General features: G+C 40.6%; 1 protein-coding gene across 1 annotated transcript in view; it reads left to right on the forward strand.

Annotated features, from left to right (window-relative positions):
- The window catches only part of LONRF2 (LON peptidase N-terminal domain and ring finger 2), a 113842-nt gene that overhangs the window by 52133 nt on the left and 40512 nt on the right, over positions 1 to 21197 (forward strand). The gene's annotated exons all lie outside the window — the stretch shown is intronic.

Genomic DNA, 21197 nt, shown 5'->3' on the forward strand with positions numbered 1-21197 from the left:
GCAGAGCATGGTCCCCTCCCTTCGGAGACAGGGCCGCAGGGCAGTATTCCAACATAATGACCCCAAACACACCTCCAAGATGACCACTGCCTTGTTAAAGAAGCTGAGGGTAAAGATGATGGAATGGCCTTGCATGTCTCCAGACCTAAACCCTATTGAGCATCTGTGGGGCCTCCTCAAATGGAAGGTGGTGGAACACAAGGTCTCTAACATCCACCAGCTCCCTGATGTCATCATGGAGGAGTGAAAGAGGACTCCAGTGGTAACCTGTGAAGTTCTGGTGAACTCCATGCCCAAGAGGGTTAAGGCAGTGCTGGAAGATAATGGTGGGCACACAAAATATTGACACTTTGGACCCAATTTGGACATGTTTCACTGAGGGGTGTACTCACTGTTGTTGCCAGCGGTTTAGACATTGATGGCTGTGTGTGGAGTTATTTTGAGGGGACAGCAAATTTACACTGTTATACAAGCTGTAAACTCAACTAATTTAAATTATAGGAAAGTGTCATTTCTTCAGTGTTGTCACATGAAAAGATGTAATAAAATATTTACAAAAATGTGAGGGGTGTACTTAGTTTTATGAGATACTGTATGGACAGTTCATACAGCACTTAGAGCCAATGCAGCGCTTATTGAAGGAAATAGTTTGTTTGGACCAGCTTGGTCCATATGAACTATTTAAATTGACAGGAAACCTGGAGATCAGCTTTAAGTCTCCATGCACACTAGTGTTTTTTAAGCTAAAAAAAACGCTAGAAAAAATGCTGGATGAAAAATGCTGATAATAGCATTTTTGTGCCACGTTATAGTAGCATTTTAGCAGCTTTTATTCACATTTTTACAGTACATAAAGTTAAAAAAAATATATATCACACCAGACTAATCGCTGCTTTTAGATATTTAGTTTAGTTATTATTTTTTATATTAGCGCAGTATTTTTCCCTTTAGTTTAAAAAAAAAAAAATGCTTGAAAAAAGCTTAAAGAAGCATTTTTTTTTTCTGCTGTAAAAAAACCTCCAAAAAACTCGACAGACAATTTTTTTCTGCTCCTAGACGCTGAAGATCAAAAAATGCCAATAGCCTAAAGTAGTGTGCATGGACACATAGGATAATGCTATTTAGCTTGTAAGAGCAGAAAGAAATGCTAATAGCTTTCAGGAGCTTAAAAAAAAAAAAACGCTACTGTGCATGGAGCCTCACCTTTTTTTATTTGTAGAGAAACGTTGGGTAACTATGAACTAACATTTAGAAAGCTTAGGTATTGCATTTTACAAAAATTCACGTGTCAATTTACAGTAGACATTTTATACATTCTAATATGTTTTCTTATGTGTGCTCACATGTGAGAAAAGAATTTACTCCCCTGGGGCACTGAAAGCTAAATCTGCTTGTCCCAGATGCTATCAAGTAAAGTATTAAGTACAAGGAAAAGTACAATGCAGTGTAACTTTTACTGTAGACATATCTACGCTGGTTTTAAAGTAGAACTCTAGGCAAAAATGTTTTTCTCATTTTGGATAGTGTAAGGCAAGGTCATAACCCCTGTCAATTTTTTCTGCCATCTGTGTCCCCCATTTGGGAGATTTACGTTCACTTCCTTGTCCCATAGCCAAAACAAAAAGTGAGAGGAAATCCCTTGGGGGTCACAAGATATTGTGTCCCCATTGCAAGATTTCCTTTTCTGGGGACAATACAAAATGTGGGATTTACTTTTTCTTTCACTTTCAATTATAACAGTAAACAGGACAAATAAAGAGGGTGCATCTTCAACAAAAAAAAAAAAAAGTTTTCCCTTTAGTTATACTTTAATTTTCCAATGCTGTTCACAAAGCCAGAAATTGTTACTCTTACCTATTTTACAAAAACAAAATTACGTAGCAAAATAACTGTGGTTTAGAAGCTTCTAAGCCCTTGTACACACGGTCGGACATTCTGACAACCAAATCCGTTGGATTTTGTCCGACGGATTTTGTCCGAAACTGTTGCATACACACGGTCGGACAAAGTTGTCGGAAAATACGATCGTTCAGAACGTGGTGACGTTATTGCGTTATGATGGGACTACGTTCAGGCTAGTAGGCAATAGCTTTGGTCTAGGAATTTGAACTGAGCATGCGTGGCACTTTGTCCGATCGGAATTCTCTACACACAATCGGACAAAGTCCGATCGGATCATGTTGTCGGAAAGTTTTATAGCCCTGCTCTAAAACTTTGTTGGTCGGATATTCCGACGGAAACAGTCCGATGGAGCCCACACACGGTCGGATTATCCAACAACATGGTCCGATCGGACATTTTCCGTCGGAATGTCCGACCGTGTGTACAAGGGCTAAGAAGTCTCTCTGCCTTTCTTTCCAGGCAGTAATTATGTCATGACAATATATTGCATATCCTGTCATTTCTCAAGTTTTCTTTATTGTACAGTATATAGAGGGTTAACATGTTCATGTGGATATGCCACAAGTTAGGGCTAGGCTCTGCCGCAAAACCTAGGTTTCAGTATTATGCCTTTGTTTTAGACACATACTGGAAATGAATATATGAATACCGTATATACTCGAGTATAGGCCGACCCGAGTATAAGCCGAGGCCCCCAATTTACCCCAAAAAAACTGGGAAACTTATTGACTCGTGTATAAGCCGAGGGTGAGACATCCCTGTGTCCCGTCCATCCCTGTGTCCCGTCCGTCCCTGTGTCCCATCCGTCCCTGTGTCCATCCCTGTGTCCCGTCCGTCCCTGTGTCCCGTCTGTCCCTGTGTCCATCCCTGTGTCCCGTCCGTCCCTGTGTCCCGTCCATCCCTGTGTCCCGTCCGTCCCTGTGTCCCGTCCGTCGCTGTGTCCCTGTGTCCCGTCCGTCGCTGTGCTGTGCTGTCCGTCCATCCCTGCCTACCTGTGCCAATCTGCAGCCTCTGTGTGCCACGCTCTCCTCCTGGCAGACGGCGGCCATTCCTCTGTTCAAAAGCCGCGCCTCCCTCTCTGTGATAGGTGGAACACTCAATTTCCCAGCAGTCAGTGTTCCGCCTATCACGGACATCCTCTCATCCTCCTCCATAGTATGAGAATGAGCGGATGTCCGTGATAGGCGGAACACTGACTGCTGGGAAATTGAGTGTTCCGCCTATCACAGAGAGGGAGGCGCGGCTTTTGAATAGTAGAATGGCCGCCGTCTGTCTGCTCGACACGCTGATCGGGCAGGCAGACGGCGATGACTCCAGTATAAGCCGAGGGGGGCACTTTCAGCCTCAAAAAAGAGGCTGAAAATCTCGGCTTATACTCGAGTATATACGGTATAATGGTGCAGGAAATTGCCACAAGTGGCGTGCGCCACATTACCTAAGCCATGGGTGCCCAACCTATGGCTCTCCAGCTGTAGTGGAACTACAAGTTCCATTATGCCTCTGCCTTTGGGAGTCATGCTTGTAACTGTCATCCTGGCAATGCCTCATGGGACTTGTAGTTTCACAACAGCTGAAGGGCTACAGGTTGAACACACATGACCTAAGTTGTTTCAGGTCTATCTGCGTCATCTGTGCCAGTTGCTATTTCAGAGAGAAATATAAACAAGCGGAGGTCTGCCCTAACAGAGGGAATATGGCAGTTTTCCATATAAGAAGCTGCCACAGATTCTCACCAGCTGTGAACTTGTTATAGGGGTTGTAAGCTTTCAGTAGTCCCTCTATCTACATGAGCAGTGACTTTCCCTACATGAGCAGAGCCTACAGGGTTACAACCCTTTTCTTCCCTCCTGCTCTGAGCCAACCAGGCAGGGGGTTAGGAGGGGGGAACCAGAGAGATCGGAGCTTCTTCTTCTGTGTTGGTGTGCTACTCATTTCACATAGCTACTCTGGTCAACTGGCACCCCATAGCAAGCGCTGCATACATTTTAACATTTACTTGAAATAAAAATGCATTTAGATTTTTTTGTTAAAATTAACATAGTTCACAATATATCAACATAAAGCAAGAACTGATTGTAGCCTGCATGACAGAGTTTGGTGCAGCTGATCGGAACTAAAAACAAGGGGCACAACCTAACTGTCAGGAACAATCTATGGAATGCATGGGCAATAGTATGGTGCTATCATGAGAAGTTAAAACAAAGTATAATTTGTATTATTACAAAATGGGCTTATGCATGACTATGGGTAGTATAATGTACTGCATCTTTTTCATTTAGATGTGGATAGAGTACCAAAAGCTTATTAACCTTGTAAGTGCACTACGCAACCACATTTTTTTTATGTGTAGATTGTCTTTGTATTTGTTGAATTTATGTTGCCTTATTTGATAATTGAGGGAATGTTGTTTTTCAGGAGCTGTTGCCAAGTGATTGTAATCTTTTCCATTTGATTATTCAGTCAGAAACAAAATGTACATTGAAAAGAACTGCGCGTTCAAAGTACTGAATACTATGAAGCCTGTTTTTCTAGAATATCTTGTACACAAGAAAAAATATATAAACTACCAGGTTAGTTGTAGGAAGTGGTCAAAATAACTAAAGAGAAAAATATGTAAAAAAAGAATTTAAGTTTGAAATAACTAAATCCTGTATATAACAACCTGATCTTATGAGCCTATTTCTGGCTTTATCACAAAGGCATTCTTGCTGTGTTTATGGTTTTATTCTTCTTGCACTCCCCTAATTATACCGGGCCAGTTCTGGCATTCCTCTCCTACATGTAAAAATCATACATTTTTTTTTTTTGCTAGAAAATTACTAAGAAACCTCAAACATTATATAAATATTTTTTTTTAGCAGAGACCCTAGCGAATAAAATGGCAATTGTTGCAATTTGTTATGTCACACAGTATTTGCGCAGCAATTTTTCAAATGCATTTTTTTGGAATAAATACACTTTAATGAGTGAAATAAAAACACAAAACGATATTTACCCCAATTTTTTTGTATAATGTGAAAGATGATGTTTCACCGAGTAAAAAGGTACCTAAGATGTAATTTTTAAAATTGCGCACACTTGTGGAATGGCATCAAACTTTGGTACTTAAAAGTGCCAAAGTACTTACCTTGGTTACGCTTACATTTTTTTTTTACAAGTTACCAGTTTAGAGTTACAGAGGTCTTATGCTAGAATTATTGCTTTTGCTCTAACGATCATGGTGATACCTCACATGTGTGATTCAAATGCTATTTATATATGCAGGTGCAACCTAAATATGTGTTCACTTCTGCGTCCGAGCATGTGGGGACGGGGTACTTTAAATGTATTCATTTATTTATATTTTTTTATTTTTACACTGTCCCTTTCATTTTTTGATCACTTTTATTCCTATTACAAGAAATGTAAACATCTCTTGTAATAGGATTAAGGCATGACCGGTCCTCTTTGGTCAGCTCTATAGTAATCTGGTGCTGCCCCTTGATTGTTAATATGGCTTCCAGATCACATGGGAGAGCCCAGAAAGGCACTGGAGGGCAACGGGAAGGGTGGGACATCCCCTCCCACTCTGTAAAGCAATCCAGCAGCTGAATAGTCACTGGGGTGACTTCTACATTACAAGGAAGCTCTGGCTGAAAACAAAGATATCTGAATAATGCCTGTAGCTGCAGGCATCATTCAGAAATCACTACTTCAACCTAAGGACGTTATATGACATTCTACAGGCAGGAAGAGGTTAACCTTCTGCTGCCTGCTCACGCCTTGCTTACCTCCTGACACCTCCTCGTTAACCTATTCACGCCCGCGCTATAGCTGAAAGATGGCTACAGCGTGGGCCTAAATTGCCAGGAGGGCGTCCATGTACGTCCCGTGCATGAGCTGCCTGCGCGCCCCCTGCAGGGCGTGCGTGGTGCGCTCTGTGATCAGCGAGTCTATGAGACTCGACTGATCATAGATCGGAGTAAGGGGATTTTTTAAAACGGGTTTACAACCACTTTAAGTGCCCAGTAGGCAAGTGGTTAAACCCTCCAGCCAAAGCTTCTTCTAGTGTGCTTGCGCAGTTTGCCAGCTCATCTGTACATTTCAGACTGTAAAGCCTTGTACACGGGATGAGAATATCGGACAAATGTTTTTGTTTTTTTTTGCATGCTAGTCTCATATTGAAAATGAAAAGGTTACTAAAGTTATGAAAATTCTCGTTTGACAGAATACAACTTTGGAAGTGATGTAATGTAATATGTATTCTTTAGTTTCAGAGCATGCGTGGTCTTGGTCTTCCAATTTTTTTATATATTTTTTTGGGACAAATACTGTACTGATTAAACAAACATTGTTTGTCCCTTCTGATAATTTTGCATGAAATGTCATGATTGGCTCTCAAAAGCTGTGTACTAATGATCAGATCGTCGTACAATCGCTTTGAAAGTGGTATTATTTGTCTGCATTTCTAATCGCGTGTACTAGGCCTAACTCTTTCTGATGCACATAGACTGCCCTGAAAAAGATGAGCAATTGCCACAGGTCAAAGCTGATCAAGGATATAAGTATAAGCATATACTAAACAGGATAGTTGCTAAACGATACAAAAGCACATTCTCCAAAAGTACAAAAGAATAGTGGAATGTTTTAAGATTCAGTGAACTGGAATTTATGACAAGGCTGCCGTTCAGAATCAGCTTGTTTCCAAGGCCACTGAGAAAACGGCCATAACCTATTGTACGAATTACAAATCCTGGACCTGCTTAGAGAAACACGGAGGATGCATTTTTCTCTAGCCTGTCATGTTTCTCCGCATTTGATGATCTTGTGAATTGGTGATCCTTCCTACGTGCGAGACCTTGTACCTTTGCAAACCAGGTCAGCGGTGGCAGCTTCTCTACTTCTTTCCCTGCTGGTTACATGACAAGTCAGCAATCTAATTGGATTGCATATATGATGAATCACATCTATAGGCTTAAAATGGTTATGATTAATCACACATTTAGGAAACTTTTTTATTTCTCCTTTTAACTCTGTGTGATCATCTTTCTTTGATTCGTTAGCAAAAAAAGCACTTGCACTACAATCCTGTGCTGTGTGCAAGTTTTTTCAATCACATTTCTGTTTTTTCTAAGGCAGGGGTGGTCCAACCTGCAGCCCAAGGGGCACATGACAACTGTGAATGCGGCTCAACACAATATTATAAACTTACTTTAATTCTTTTTTCCTGATTTTTTTTTTTATATATATAAATGTGTTTACACTTAGTAAAATTGTGCAGCCGATTAAAAATTTTACAGTTTCTGGACTTTTTACTTATATTATATTTATATTATAAATAATAAATATATTATATTTATTATATAAGTTTTATCTTCCCAAAGAAAAATATTCCACTTCACAATCATGACTTATTCATGCAATCTGTTTTCCTCAGCAATTATATTTGTGAGCAACTGTTTTTAAGGATGAAGCACACGGAGGGCAAAATTAGAACCAAAATATCTGATGAGCACCTTGAGAATTGATTGAAAATTGCTACTCCATCTATCCAACCTGATATTGATGCCTTAGTTTATGAAAAACTGTGTCAAATATCCTTTTATGTTGCCTTCTTTTACTTTTATAATAAACAATATTACAAAAATGAAGTTTTATTACTCAGGTACATTTATCTATATCAGTAATAGGTAACTTGTGATCTTCCAGACTTTTGAGTGTTTGAGTGCAGGTTCTCAATTTTTCCGACAGAAAAAGTTTCGATCCGAAATCCCGATTGCCTGTAGCAATTCCGATGCTCAAAATTCCTACGCATGCTCGGAAACAATTCGACGTATGCTCGGAAGCATTGAACTTAATTTTCTCGGCTCGTCGTAGCGTTGTACATCACCGCATTCTTGACGGTCGAAAGTTCAGCAAACTTTTGTGTAACCGTGTGTATGCAAGCCAAGCTTGAGCGGAATTCCGTCGGAAAAAGCTATGATGGTTATGAGAATTCCGATTGGGTGTACGCGGCATTGGGTATTTTATGTGTGGCCCAGTACCATTCCTCTTCTGTCAATGTGACCCAGGAAAGTCTAAAAGGGACACTCCTGCTCTAATCCATGTTCTCATCCACCCAAACTTGGCCATATATTTTAACTTCATGTATCTAAAAATTATTAAGTAGGGCAGGTGTAATGCTTCATATTTTGCACATAATATATAATGTTTGCTATTTTCCTTTATAGGTTTGTCTCAGTGCATTATATACCACATTCTACAAAGCTGAAAGTGCTCATCCATTGCAATTTATTCGTAACTCTGCCTATTTCGTATCTAGAATGACCACTCGATATAATGTGTATTTTTTTTTTCTTCCACTCCAGATGATAGTTTGGTGTTCACGTTTTGCCTGGAAACATGATTTTCTATCCTGCTGTTCCATCTGCCACACGTGTCTTCGGAACAAAAGAGTCGGCTTGGCCCTGTTACCTAGATACAGCCTCTTAAGAGTCTTAGTCATTGGTCAGGGCTTTGCCTGAGCTGCCGGGCTGTCAACATCATTGTAATCTAGAATATTGCTTGCACATGCTCACAGCTTCTTACTGTGGGGAGGGGGGGGCATATCTTTTGTTTTTATTCTTGTTGGCTTTACAGTGGGATTTATCGAGAAAGTAAGAATGGCTTCATGTCATGTGCTGTGGCGTACAGTCATATGCTTTTTTCTTAATGTGCTCCATGTGACTGTCTTCTCTTGTATATATTTTTTTCTTTCTTCTGAACAATATTTCTACATTCATAGCAGATGGCTGTATTTCCCTACATGACCCAGGGATCACATTTTTTCTCCTGTGCAATGCCAAGCCGTGATTTTCATCATTATTTTAATTCTTTGATGATCATTGACTGGTGCAAGTACTAAAAAAGTACTGGGGAAAAGTGCTCTGATAGCGGCTGGAGACTAAATGGTTGTAGACACCCCAAGTCTAATGAATAATTCATATACTGCTACAAAAGTAATATATTAAAGGTGGCCATATACGCTTGGATAAATGTTACATTTCTTTTCAGATCTTCCCCGATAGTAATATTCGATCTATAGCCAACAACACATTCTGAAATTCTTAGTTCTTTAACCACCTCAATACAGGGCACTTACACCCCTTACACCCCCTTCCTACCCAGGCCATTTTTCATCTTTCAGCGCTGAATGACAATTGCGCGGTCATGCTACACTGTAACCATGTGACATTTTTATCATTTTCTTCACACAAGTGTTATTTAATCACTCCTGGGTTTTTTATTTTTTCCTAAAAATAAAAGACCAAAAATGTTGAGAAAAAAAAAAGGTTTTCTTAGTTTCTGTCAGTAGATTTTGTAAATAAGTAATTTTTATCCTTCATTGATGGGTGCTGATGAGGCAGCACTGATGGGCTGCACTGATGGGCACTGATGAGGCACAAATATGCCGCACTTATGGGCACTGATAGGTGGCACTGATAAGTGGCACTGATGGATGGCACTGGGCATGGATAGGTGGCACTGGTGGGCACAGATAGACAGCATTGATGGGCAGAAGTGATGAGCATTGATGGGCAGAACTGATAGCCAGCACTGACTGGCATTACTGATGGCCACTGATTGCTGGCACTTGTGGGCACTGATTTCTGGCACTTGTGGGCACAGATTGGTGCCAATTGTGGGCATTGGTTGGCACTGATTGCTGGCAGTGGCATTGCTGGCACTGGTGGGCACTTAATTGTAATCAGGGCACTGATTATCAGTGCCCTGGTTACATCCCTAGATGTCCATTGTGAGGAGATGCCACTGATCGTCTCTCTTCTCCTCACACTCTGAGGCGAGGAGCTCCGATTACGGCATCTCTGTGTTTACATGTGACCGGCTGTGATTGTACACAACCGATCACATGGTTAAAGGGCCGCGGCTCTTTACACAGATCGCAGTCGTGCCTTGTCCTAGCAACCCGATGTGGCTGCTATCGCGATGCTGCAAGCCCGAGAGTGGTTATTCTGGGAGGCCGTTATATGATGTCCACCCAGAACGAGAGCTGCACCGTTCAGCCATCTTTTGACGCTGGGCAGGTGGCAAGTTGCTAAGGTAATTAGGGCTGAAACAACTAATCGATTAATCGACAACTAATCGATTATGAAATTAATAGATTACTATTTTCATAATCGATTAATCGGTCAGTAACATAATGGGGTTAAAAAAACAAAAATTAGCCCTTTATAGTACAAACATAGCAAATAATCGCTACTGTAAATACCACTTTCACAGTTCTACAGTAAAAAAAAATAACCCCTTACAGTAGTGATTATCTGCTTTTTGTTGTAGTATAAAGGGCTACTTTTAGTTTTTTTTAACCCTATTATGTTACTAAACGTATTAGACCTGGTTCACATCTATGTGTTTTTTGGTACTTTTTGCAGAAACACACTACAGTTCATTTACATGGTTTTCTATGGGACACGTTCACATCTGTGCTTTTTTCAGCCGCTGTGTGTTTGGAAACGGTCAGGGACTTTTTTTTAACGCAAAACAATGCTTTTTTTATATTCAATGTACTTCAGTGGAGAAGCTGCAGAAAAGCATGTAATGGGTTTTACAGCAATTTGTGTTTTTTAATCTGTCCAACAACAAATTGGCCAAAAAAATGCAAAAACTCAAATCACATCAAAATCACATGCGCAAAAATCAAAACGCACAGCAAAAAGCACTGCGGAAAAGGATCAAAAGCAAACTGCATACCGAGCCTTATGCTGGCCACACGGATCAGACGAAAAATCTTTGTACATTCGCTGAATGAAAGAATGTTGTTTTGAAATTTTCACTTGTTTTTAACATTCTGTTTTTAAAATGAATGTAATTTCTGAACGAAAACCACAAATACTATCTGAAAATTCCTTTCACCAAGCAGTTTTATATTTTTAAATTTTCCCGTCACTGTGCTTTAAAATTAACATTAATTTGACCCCACTAACGATTAGAAAATCAAACAAACTTTCAAATTTTTTTGAGGGAAGATCTCCTCTAGTAGTATATACAGTATCTCTCTTCTGTCTGTTGTTCTCAGAGTGGATTAGAGATTTTGCTCTCTAACCATATAGTTGGTTATTTATATTTACCACTCCATAGAGATATTTAAGAATAAATTGCTTTTTTTTTAATGTTACATATTAACTAAATTATACACCACACTTTTGTTTTTTAAGGTTATTTACCGATTAATTGATTAATCGAAACAATAGCCAGCCAACTAAGGGCCGGTTCACACGGCGAGGCGAGGCGACACGGCTCGCCTCGCCTCGCTCCCGCAAGTCGCCCCCGTTCTGTACAATGGAACCGTTCTGAGAGGAGCGATTCGAGTCGCTCCGACTCAGAAAAAAGGTTCCTGTACTACTTCGGGGCGACTTCGGGGGCGACTTCGGGGGCGACTTGCATTGACTTCTATACAGAAGTCCTCTGCAAGTCGCCGCTGAGCTCCCCGCAGGTCGCGGCGAGGCAAGTCGGAGACGCCTCGCCGCGCCTCGCTGTGTGAACCGGCCCTAATCGGCCAACTAATCGACTTTGAAAATAATCGTTAGTTGCAGCCCTAAAGGTAATACACTACACATTGAGAAAAAAGTGTCACTGGCGTAAAACAAAAATAAAATAAAATGATCAAAATTGTGTAAACTAGTTGTGCTGCAACTAAAAAAACACCACTAGGGTGAGAAAGATTGAAAAGCTGAGCTTCCTGAGGATGCACTTCCGGTGGGAAACACATTGACGCTGATTCCCTGCGACGCTGACATCACATCCTGCCCACTGGCTACACTCAGATCGAGGCTTGGACCGCACGCTGGCTCCTTGTATGCAGAGCGGCTATTGCAGGCCATTACTGTGAATGCCGGACAGACTCAGTGCCGGTCTGAGGCTTCCGTGATTGAGCGTTTTTTAATTGTTATAATAAAAGGTTTATATAAGGAGTTTGCGCAGTGATGGCCATTTTATTTTTTACATGAGTATCGCATTAGAGAAATTTGGGGATCCCACTCTACCTAATGGATCCGAGACCAAACTGGATGTTAAGATACACATACAGGAGCTTAATTTTCTGCTTTCTGGTAAGCGGCCTTTTTTGGAAGTTGGTGGTACATCACAACACACAATAGCATTTTGGATGCACAGCGCGGTGGATATTATGAGAAGAGCACAATTGATGGACTATTATAAGCACATAAATGTCAAATGTTCATTTGTGTTTATTGGATTTGATGATTAATGCACTTTATTGGATTTGAGGAGTAATGGAATTTACAAATCACTGTTTATTATTTATTATAAGCATTTAGGGGTATGGCTATAAATTACTAGGACGAGCGCAACTACTATACACAGTTTTTTTTTTAATACACTACACATTGGTGTCATAGTACTGCTTTGTGGTTGTCTTTTTGTTCTGTGCATTTCATAAGATAAAATGAAAGGTTCAGTACATAGGAAAAGCTTTAAAATACAATAAATGTATCATACATTTAAACCTAACTGACACTACCAGACAATAGTTCTGTTTATTCATGCCATTTAAAGATAAATTCACACGTATGAATGCGGTTTATTTTTCCCATACATTTAAACATAAGCCAAAGTCTTGCTTCTCTATGATTAAGCCCTACTTGGGTGAAATGCATTAGTGGGGTGTGTCTTATGGGAGGAAATTGATTGAAGCCAGCCATCAGATTTTTGTTACTCTAATGCTGTGTACACACGACCGGTTTTCTCCTCGGAATAATCTCTGAAGGTTTTTCCGACAGAATTACGCCGAAAATGTCTTGCGTACACACGATCACACCAAAGTCTGACTGTCAAGAACGTGGTGATGTAACTAGAAACTAGAAATGACGTGACTAGAAAAAGGAAGTTCAGTAGCCAGTAGCTTCCGTCTTGCTTCAGAGCATGCATAGCTTTTGGTCCGTCGGAACAGCATACAGACGAACGGTTTTTCCGATAGGAATTAGTTCCGTTAGAAATATTTAGAATATATTCTATTTCTGGGTCCGTCAGAATTTTCAAAAATATAGTCAGATGAGGCATACACACGATCGGAATATACGATGAAAAGCTTCCGTCTTCCAACATTCCGCTCGTGTGTACGCAGCATAACATTATATTGCCCTATGATACATTTGCGATTCCATTATTGACCTAGATGTGCTATTAGCAGATCAGTACTTGGCAGCAGTTACTCTAACTGGCCAGGTAATTACATAGTGACATCTAAGCAGCCCTTCCCACGACATGTCTTAAAGACTAAGTTCACCTTTTGGGAAAAAGAATAAACACACATTTTTCCCCACAGGGGCTTGCAAAGCATTGCACCTGTGATCAGTGGATCAAGGGTGAAATGTCAGTTTCTGTGGGCAAACCCTACAGCTTTTACCCTGTACCTCTGTACGGTCTGTAAGTTTTAGCCCACGTTCACATTGGGCCGATTTTGGCATGCAATTTTTTCATGTCAAATAGCATGACAAATTGGAGCTAATTGCCAACTTTGCGACGCCACATCTATTCCCAAAAGTAGTTTCTGCACTACTTTTGGCGCCATTGGGGGCAATTTCAGTAGACATCTGTGCAGATGTCTGTCAAGTCGCCCCCAAAGTCGGACTGAAATTCCTGTTTGAAATCGTGCAAGTTCAGCTGAACTCGCGCAATTTCAAACCCCCCCTCAGTGTTTATGAGGGCTGAAAGCTGCAGGACTTGTGAACTACAGGCATGCTTATCAGTGCCCTTGCAGTTTATTGAGAACTACAAGCTGTCTGCCACGGTGGAAGAAGGGACTTACAGTTTTCTTATTCGCAGGTTCCTGTGAATGATTAATACAGCTGTATGGGCAGAACCCCACACAGATGCACTATTTTCAAAATTTGACAGCGAGTGCAGGGAGAACCCCCGCCTGCTGTCACAAAGGGAATCGGGTGGGTGAGGAGGACATGGGCTAAATATGGGTGTAACGTGTAAAATACTCCAAATGGTGCACTTATACTTTAAGCCCTTCACTCCGGCCATATGCATATATGTGGCCTCTTGGCCCTGTGAAAACCACCTACCATACTAAGAGCACACTCTCTGCATGCTCCCAACACGGTATCTGGCAGGGATCGTAAGCTCCCAATACATACCTGCCTGACGGCCAATCACAGCAGTCACATGACCAGAATGCCCGTCCCCACCATCTGGCTTTTAGAACACTTAACACACCGAGAGGCGATTGGCAAGAAGGAAATGATCTTGCCCTTGTTTTCCTTGTTTACTAGGCAGCAGGGCACATGTCTATTATGTCTACTATGTCCTGCACTAATGTGGAGTTCAGCAGGTGGAATCAACAAGAGCTATAGGGGACTCAGGAGATAGACAAGTTTCTGTTTTCCAGTTTCCAGTTAACTTCAGGGCCTCCTTCCAGATTGTACCTCATTATCCTCAGCATCCTCTCATCATACCCTAAGGGAGGGCAGAATGAAGTTAATGTATAATGCTTCTAAGTGCATGGAGCAGTGGCAGTGTTGAGCCAATTATATGCAGGATAGGCAGAAGACATGGAAGCCTGGGTACTATGCAGGGGGGGCAGAAGGCAAGGGTGCTCTGGGTGCTATACAGTGCACATACGCTATATTACCAAAAGTATTAGTTTACCTGCCTTTACACGCACATGAACTTTAATGACATCCCAGTCTTAGTCTGTAGGGCTCAATATTGAGTTGGCCCACCCTTTGCAGCTATAGCGGCTTCAATTCTCCTGGGAAGACTGTCCACAAGGTTTAGGAGTGTGTCTATGGGAATGTTTAACCATTCTTCCAGAAGCACATTTGTGAGGTCAGGCACTGATGTAAACGAGAAGGCCTGGCTCGCAGTCTCCACTCGAATTCATCCCAAAGGTGTTCTCATTGAGGTCAGGACTCTACAAGGACCAGTCAAGTTCCTCCACCCCAAACTTGTTCAGCACTGGTCCAAATCATTTGGCAGAGGGTGGGTTATGGAGTGGGGTTGTTTTTCAGAGGTTGTATTTGGCCCCTTAGTTCCAGTGAAGGGAATGCTTAAGGTGTCAGCATACCAAGACATTTTGAGCAACCCGCTAGAACACCTTTGTGGACCCTATGGACTAAGACTGGAATGCCATTAAAATTTGTGCGCGTGTAATTGTAGGCGTCCCAATATTTTTTGGTAATATAGTGTATGTATATTACATACTACTGACCTCTGAACACTGCATTAGATCCTACTGACCTTTTAATCGTGACCGCTGCACTCTGTTACATACTAATGAGCTCTGAACTCTGTATTTCTTACTTCTGATCGCTGCACTCTGACTTACTTTCAAACCCTGCACTCTGCATTACATACTTCTGTTCACTACACTCTGGTTTACATACTACTGACTTGTGAACTCTGGATTACTTACTCCTTATCCCCTGCATTGTGCGTCACTTGCTTCTGACCCCTTCTTTACATTCCACTGACCTCTGAACTCTGCATTACATACTGCTGACCTTTGAACTCTGGGTTGCATACTACTGATTTCTGAACTCTACATTTCATACTACTGATTTCTGAACTCTACATTACATACTACTGAACTCTGCCATACTCATTCCAGACCCCTGCATTATTTACTTACTGGAATCCGAACTCTTCAAACCCTCTTTACTTTTTAATAGGGCTTGCTAAGTTATCTCCTTAAAAAAAAAGCATGTTGCAACCTGTTGTTGTTTGATCTCCTTCAGATTTCACGTAGGTGTCCACTTCTCCAGGGTTGCCTACCCCTGCCTTAAGTGCTCCAAAAAGCCCAGATTTGAATACGCATGCATGTAATATACAGTGTTGTCAAAATATTAAGGCAGGTATGCTTTTTTTTAAATTTGGGTGTCAGTAAAGATCCCATAGGAAGGACCCATGCACATATACCAAAAACATGCACCTAAATGTGCATGGAACAGGTTGGAATGGGCCCTAAAGAAGAATGCATTATAGAAGGACGTTGCATTATGCATTATTACTTGTTGACGCCACTAAATGTTTTTAATCCTTCAGTTGTATACACAATTTTTCTAGTTGTAGGCAAGAACAAGCAACAAATAAGGCATTTTGCTGATGCTAGTTATGGTATTCTGTCTGGCATTTGGAAAGAATGTTTGTTCTATGATAACTTTGATACAGTTTAGGTTTATAACACAGTCATTTATATTATTCACCTAGCCCGCAAGGGAGACATAAAGGTCAGCCAAGTTCTTACTCAGTGCTGAGGTAATTTAAGGTGGGGGACTGGCACCTGCAGGTTGTGATTTGTCCTTCTGTAGAACAAATGTAATTTTAATGTGCATACGTGAGGAAACAGAGCTTTGCGCTAGAACAGTTTAATAAGTCACAAATGTAACACATTTAAACCATGCAAGCTTTTCAAAGTAGATTCTTTATTTATTTTTTCTTAGAATGTATTAAAGGTAACTACTGTACATATAATTTTAAAAAAGTGAAATAAAAACACATTATAGTAGTACAAAATATAATATTATTTGTGATATTTTCTATGAGAGGTAGTATATTGGGGGCTCATTTTTCTCAAATTACCAGAAAATTTGTTTCTTTAATTAAAACATACAAATAATGATATAGCAAGAGAGATTCAAATATATAATAAGGGCTGGAGAAGGTGCACACTGGTCATGTGACTGTAGAATCTTTAAAGAGACCCTGTTGCCAGACTGTTCATTTTAACACAAATATTCCCATAAGGTAGGGCTGGGGAAAAAATCGATTTGAATCTTGAATCGAGTTGAGAGGTCAAATCGATTCAAATTTTCAGCAAATCGATTTTTTAGATTTATTTTTATTTATTTATTTTTTCACCAGGACCGGCGCTGACACTGTGCGGGTCCTGAGGAGCTGTGGGCAGGAGTTTTTTAGTAAGGCCGTGGCTTCGGCCTAGTTTGCGAGGCCGGACGATGCTGACTCACCTAAAAACTCCTGCCCACAGCTCATCAGGACCCTGGTTACCATAAAAAAAACTTGATTCGAATCATGAATCGAGTTTTTAAAAAAAAAAAACACAGATTTTTTTTTTTTTTGGTGAAAATCGCCCAGCACTACCATAAAGTTATATGTGCATTTAGTGTATTTTATGACTATTTGCCTATAAAAGCCTTCTTTGTGTAGACATCCAAAAACCCTAGACCTCTACTGCTGGGCACTGCCATCTTGTTGAAAGGAGGGGTGGAGCACTTTAGCCACAGAGATCATATGGACACTTTCAAAAGAGGACAGAGTTATTGTATGCAAGGAGGGAGGGGGCTGTGCTGGGGAATTGAATAGTAGCAATTTCAAGTGAATAAAAAAAAATACTGTATATGGAAAAGAGAACCTCTATAAGAAAACATGTAGAATACTTGATTTTTATGTTCTTTTGCCTACAGTTTTTTTTTTGAAGTTGATGACAGGGTCTCTTTAAATAGCAGCTATAATCCTTTTGCCTTAACTTTATTGAATTCTGTTTCGGCTTTTTTTAAAACGTTTATAATTTTTATGCTTTTTATATCCATTTGTTCTCTCCAAATAAACATGAACACGTGAGTCAGACAGTATTTTTTCAGGGTTCTTTCACATGTAGCAGGGGATCCATGATTCATTGCTGAATCAGAGCTGAATGAGATACGTTTTTCTTTTACATCCTTACCCATTCAGTTTTTCTAACAGTGGACTGGGGCAGACCCATGATAGCTCAATGGGCGGCTGGATGGAAATAATTACGTCCGGAAAAACAAAAAAGTATACATCAGAACCATAGAGCTGCATGGAGTTTCCGATCAGGTCTGCGTGAAAAACTGACAGGATTGGCAAGCCTGTGTATAAGGTCCCTCAGGCCTGGTTCACGCTGGTATGATTGATATATATATATATATATATATATATATATATATATATATATATATATATATATATATATATATATATATATATATATATATATATATATATATATATATATTGAGATATATATATGTCTCAGTCATTTTTTTTTTTTTTTCATAACAGCAAAAAGAGGTAGAGATAGTCAGCGCGGAACATATTCCAGAGGGTAGTATTGGGGGCCTTAGTGGTAGGTTGACTAAAACACATAAACCCAAAGTAAGTATTGTAACCAGTCCTAGTTTCAATCTCAGAATACCCAATAAGAGCATAGTATGTGACCAGTCTAAACTACGTGGCATGTTCACCAATGCCAGGAGCCTGGCGGACAAGATGGGTGAACTAGAGATACTGTTGTACAAGGAGGATTTGGATTTTGTGGGAATCTCAGAGACCTGGTTCAACAGCTCTCATGATTGGCTGACAACCATTCAAGGGTATACATTTTATCACAGGGATAGAGAGGGTAAAAAAGGGGGAGGGGTATGCCTATATGTCAAGAATAATGTACAAGTGAATGTGAGAGATGACATCACTAAGGGAGCAAGGGAGGAGGTGGAATCCTTAGTATGCAAGCTCTTGGAGGGGGTGATAAGGGACTATATATAAGATTTTAGTAACGAGAACTGTATCATTGGAAGTAATCAGTATGAATTTATGAAGAATCGTTCTTGCCAAACCAATCTACTAACCTTCTATGAGGAGGTGAGTTGCCATCTAGATAAAGGAAGGCCTGTAGATGTGGTGTATCTGGATTTTGCAAATGCATTTGACACACTTCCCCTTACTGTACAAAATAAGGTCCATTGGCATGGACCATAAGGTGAGTATATGGATTGAAGACTGGCTACAAGGGCAAGTTCAGAGGGTGGTGATAAATCGGGAGTACTCCGAATGGTCAGAGGTGGGTAGTGGGGTCCCCCAGGGTTCTGTGTTGGGATCAATCCTATTTATTTTGTTAATAAACAACCTGGAGGAAGGGGTGAACAGTTCAATCTCTGTGTTTGCGGACGATACTGAGCTAAGCAGGGCAATAACTTCTCTGCAGGACATGGAAACCTTGCAAAAAGATCTGAACAAATTAACGGGGTGGGCAACTACATGGCAAATGAGATTTAATGTAGAAAAATGTAAACGAATGCATTTTGGTGGCAAAAATATGAATACAATCTATACACTGGGGGAAGGGGGAACCTCTGTGGGAATCTAGGATGGAAAAGGACCTGGGGGTCCTAGTAGATGATAGGCTCAGCAATGGCATGCACTGCCAAGCTGCTGCTAACAAAGCAAGCAGAATATTGGCATGCATTAAAAGGGATCAACTCCAGAGATAAAACGATAATTCTCCCTCTCTACAAGACTCTGGTCCGGCCGCACCTGGAGTATGCTGTCCAGTTCTGGGCACCAGTCCTCAGGAAGGATGTACTGGAAATGGAGCGAGTACAAAGAAGGGCAACAAAGCAAATAAAGGGTCTGGAGGATATTAGTTATGAGGAAAGGTTGCAAGCACTGAACTTATTCTTTCTGGAGAAGAGACGCTTGAAAGGGGATATGATTTAAATGTATAAATATCGTACTGGTGACCCTACAATAGGGATAAAACTTTTACATGGAAGGGAGTTTAACCTCTTCAGCCCCGGAAGAATTTACCCCCTTCCTGACCAGAGCACTTTTTGCGATTCAGCACTGTGTAGCTTTAACTGACAATTGCGCAGTCATGCGACGTAGCTCCCAAACAAAATTGGCGTCTTTTTTTTCCCCACAAATAGAGCTTTCTTTTGGTGATATTTAATCACCCCTGCGGTTTTTATTTTTTGCGTTATAAACAAAAAAAGAGCGACAATTTTGAATAAAACGCATTTTTTTAAACTTTTTGCTATAATAAATATCCCCCAAAAATATATAAAAAAACATTTTTTTTTCCTCAGCCGATACATATTCTTCTACATATTTTTGGTTAAAAAAATCACAATAAGCGATTATTGATTGGTTTGCGCAAAAGTTATAGCGTTTTATGGCATTTTTATTAATATATATATATATTTTAAATGGCGGCGTGACTGCAACATTATGGCGGACACATCGGACATTTTTGACACATTTTGGGACCATTGTCATTTATACAGCAATCGGTGCTATACAAATGCACTGTGTGATTCCTGTGTAAATGACACTGGAAGTGAAGGGGTTAACCACTAGGTGACAGTGTAGGGGTTAAGTGTGTCCTAGGGGCATGTTTCTAACAGTGGGGGGCGTGGCTGTGTGTGACAGGGAGCAGATATCAGTGACACTGTCACTAGGCAGAATGGGGAGATGCTTGTTTACATTAGCATCTCCCCGTTCTTCCTCCCCGTGAGGCGATCGCATGTAACCGCATCGCAATCAAGTCCGCGGGACCCGCAACACGACTCACAGAGCTTGCCGCGGGCCTCTGCGTAAAGGGCAATGTACAGGTAAGTGATTCTGCCTGTACGAGCCCTTCTGCCGACATATATCGTCGGCAAGCGGTTAACAAGACACGTTAACAAGCCACTCATTAAAATGAGAAGAAAAGACTTAAACTACGTAGAGGGTTTTTTACTGTAAGAGCAGCAAGGATGTGGAATTCCCTTCCACAGGCGGCGGTCTCAGCGGGGAGCATTGATAGTTTCAAAAAACTATTAGATAAGCACCTGAACGACCACAACATACAGGGATATGCAATGTAATACTGACATGTATTCACACACCTGTTGGACTTGTGTCTTTTTTCAACCTCACCTACTATATATAAGTAGGCCAAGTTATTGGCTGGCGGTTATGTGGAATCCTGCTGCTGCTAGTGTACCTAGTACAGAGTGTTCTAAATATAGGGCAGCCCTGCCTGGAGAGAGCCTATTGATTCTGCCTCATAATAAGGAATCGTGAGTCTATTTTTAGTTGGACGAAAGAGTGTGAACTGGCAAATGTGGAGCAATGCTCTATTTGTTCATGTTGATGTTCTCTGGATTTCTTTTTATTGTAGGTTATGCCAAACCTCTTCATATTAAAGCTGAACTCCAGGCAGTTCTAACAGATAGAGATTAATACAGCAAAATATTCATTGGTATATAATTAAATGGGAGAAGCTAAGTACCTGAATTTGATCTTGTATCAGCCTCCTGCAGTCCCGTGTAGTAGAGCACATATTGCGTAGCCTAAGTAACGTAATTCAAGGTTAGGTGGTGTATATATTCTTTTATGCATTGTGTTCTATCATTAAGTACATGTTCATTTTCTTTTTTATTTATTTTTCTGTTTTGTTAACTTTTCAAAATGTACTTGGGATGAATTTGAAATGGATTTGGAAAGGGTAATCATTAGTGGAGATTTGCAATTTAATATGTTTATGAGCT

Source organism: Lithobates pipiens, unplaced genomic scaffold (assembly GCF_037356315.1).
Source record: "Lithobates pipiens isolate NorthernLeopardFrog02 unplaced genomic scaffold, aLitPip1_a1.2 Scaffold_16, whole genome shotgun sequence".
Classification (NCBI taxonomy): domain Eukaryota; kingdom Metazoa; phylum Chordata; class Amphibia; order Anura; family Ranidae; genus Lithobates; species Lithobates pipiens.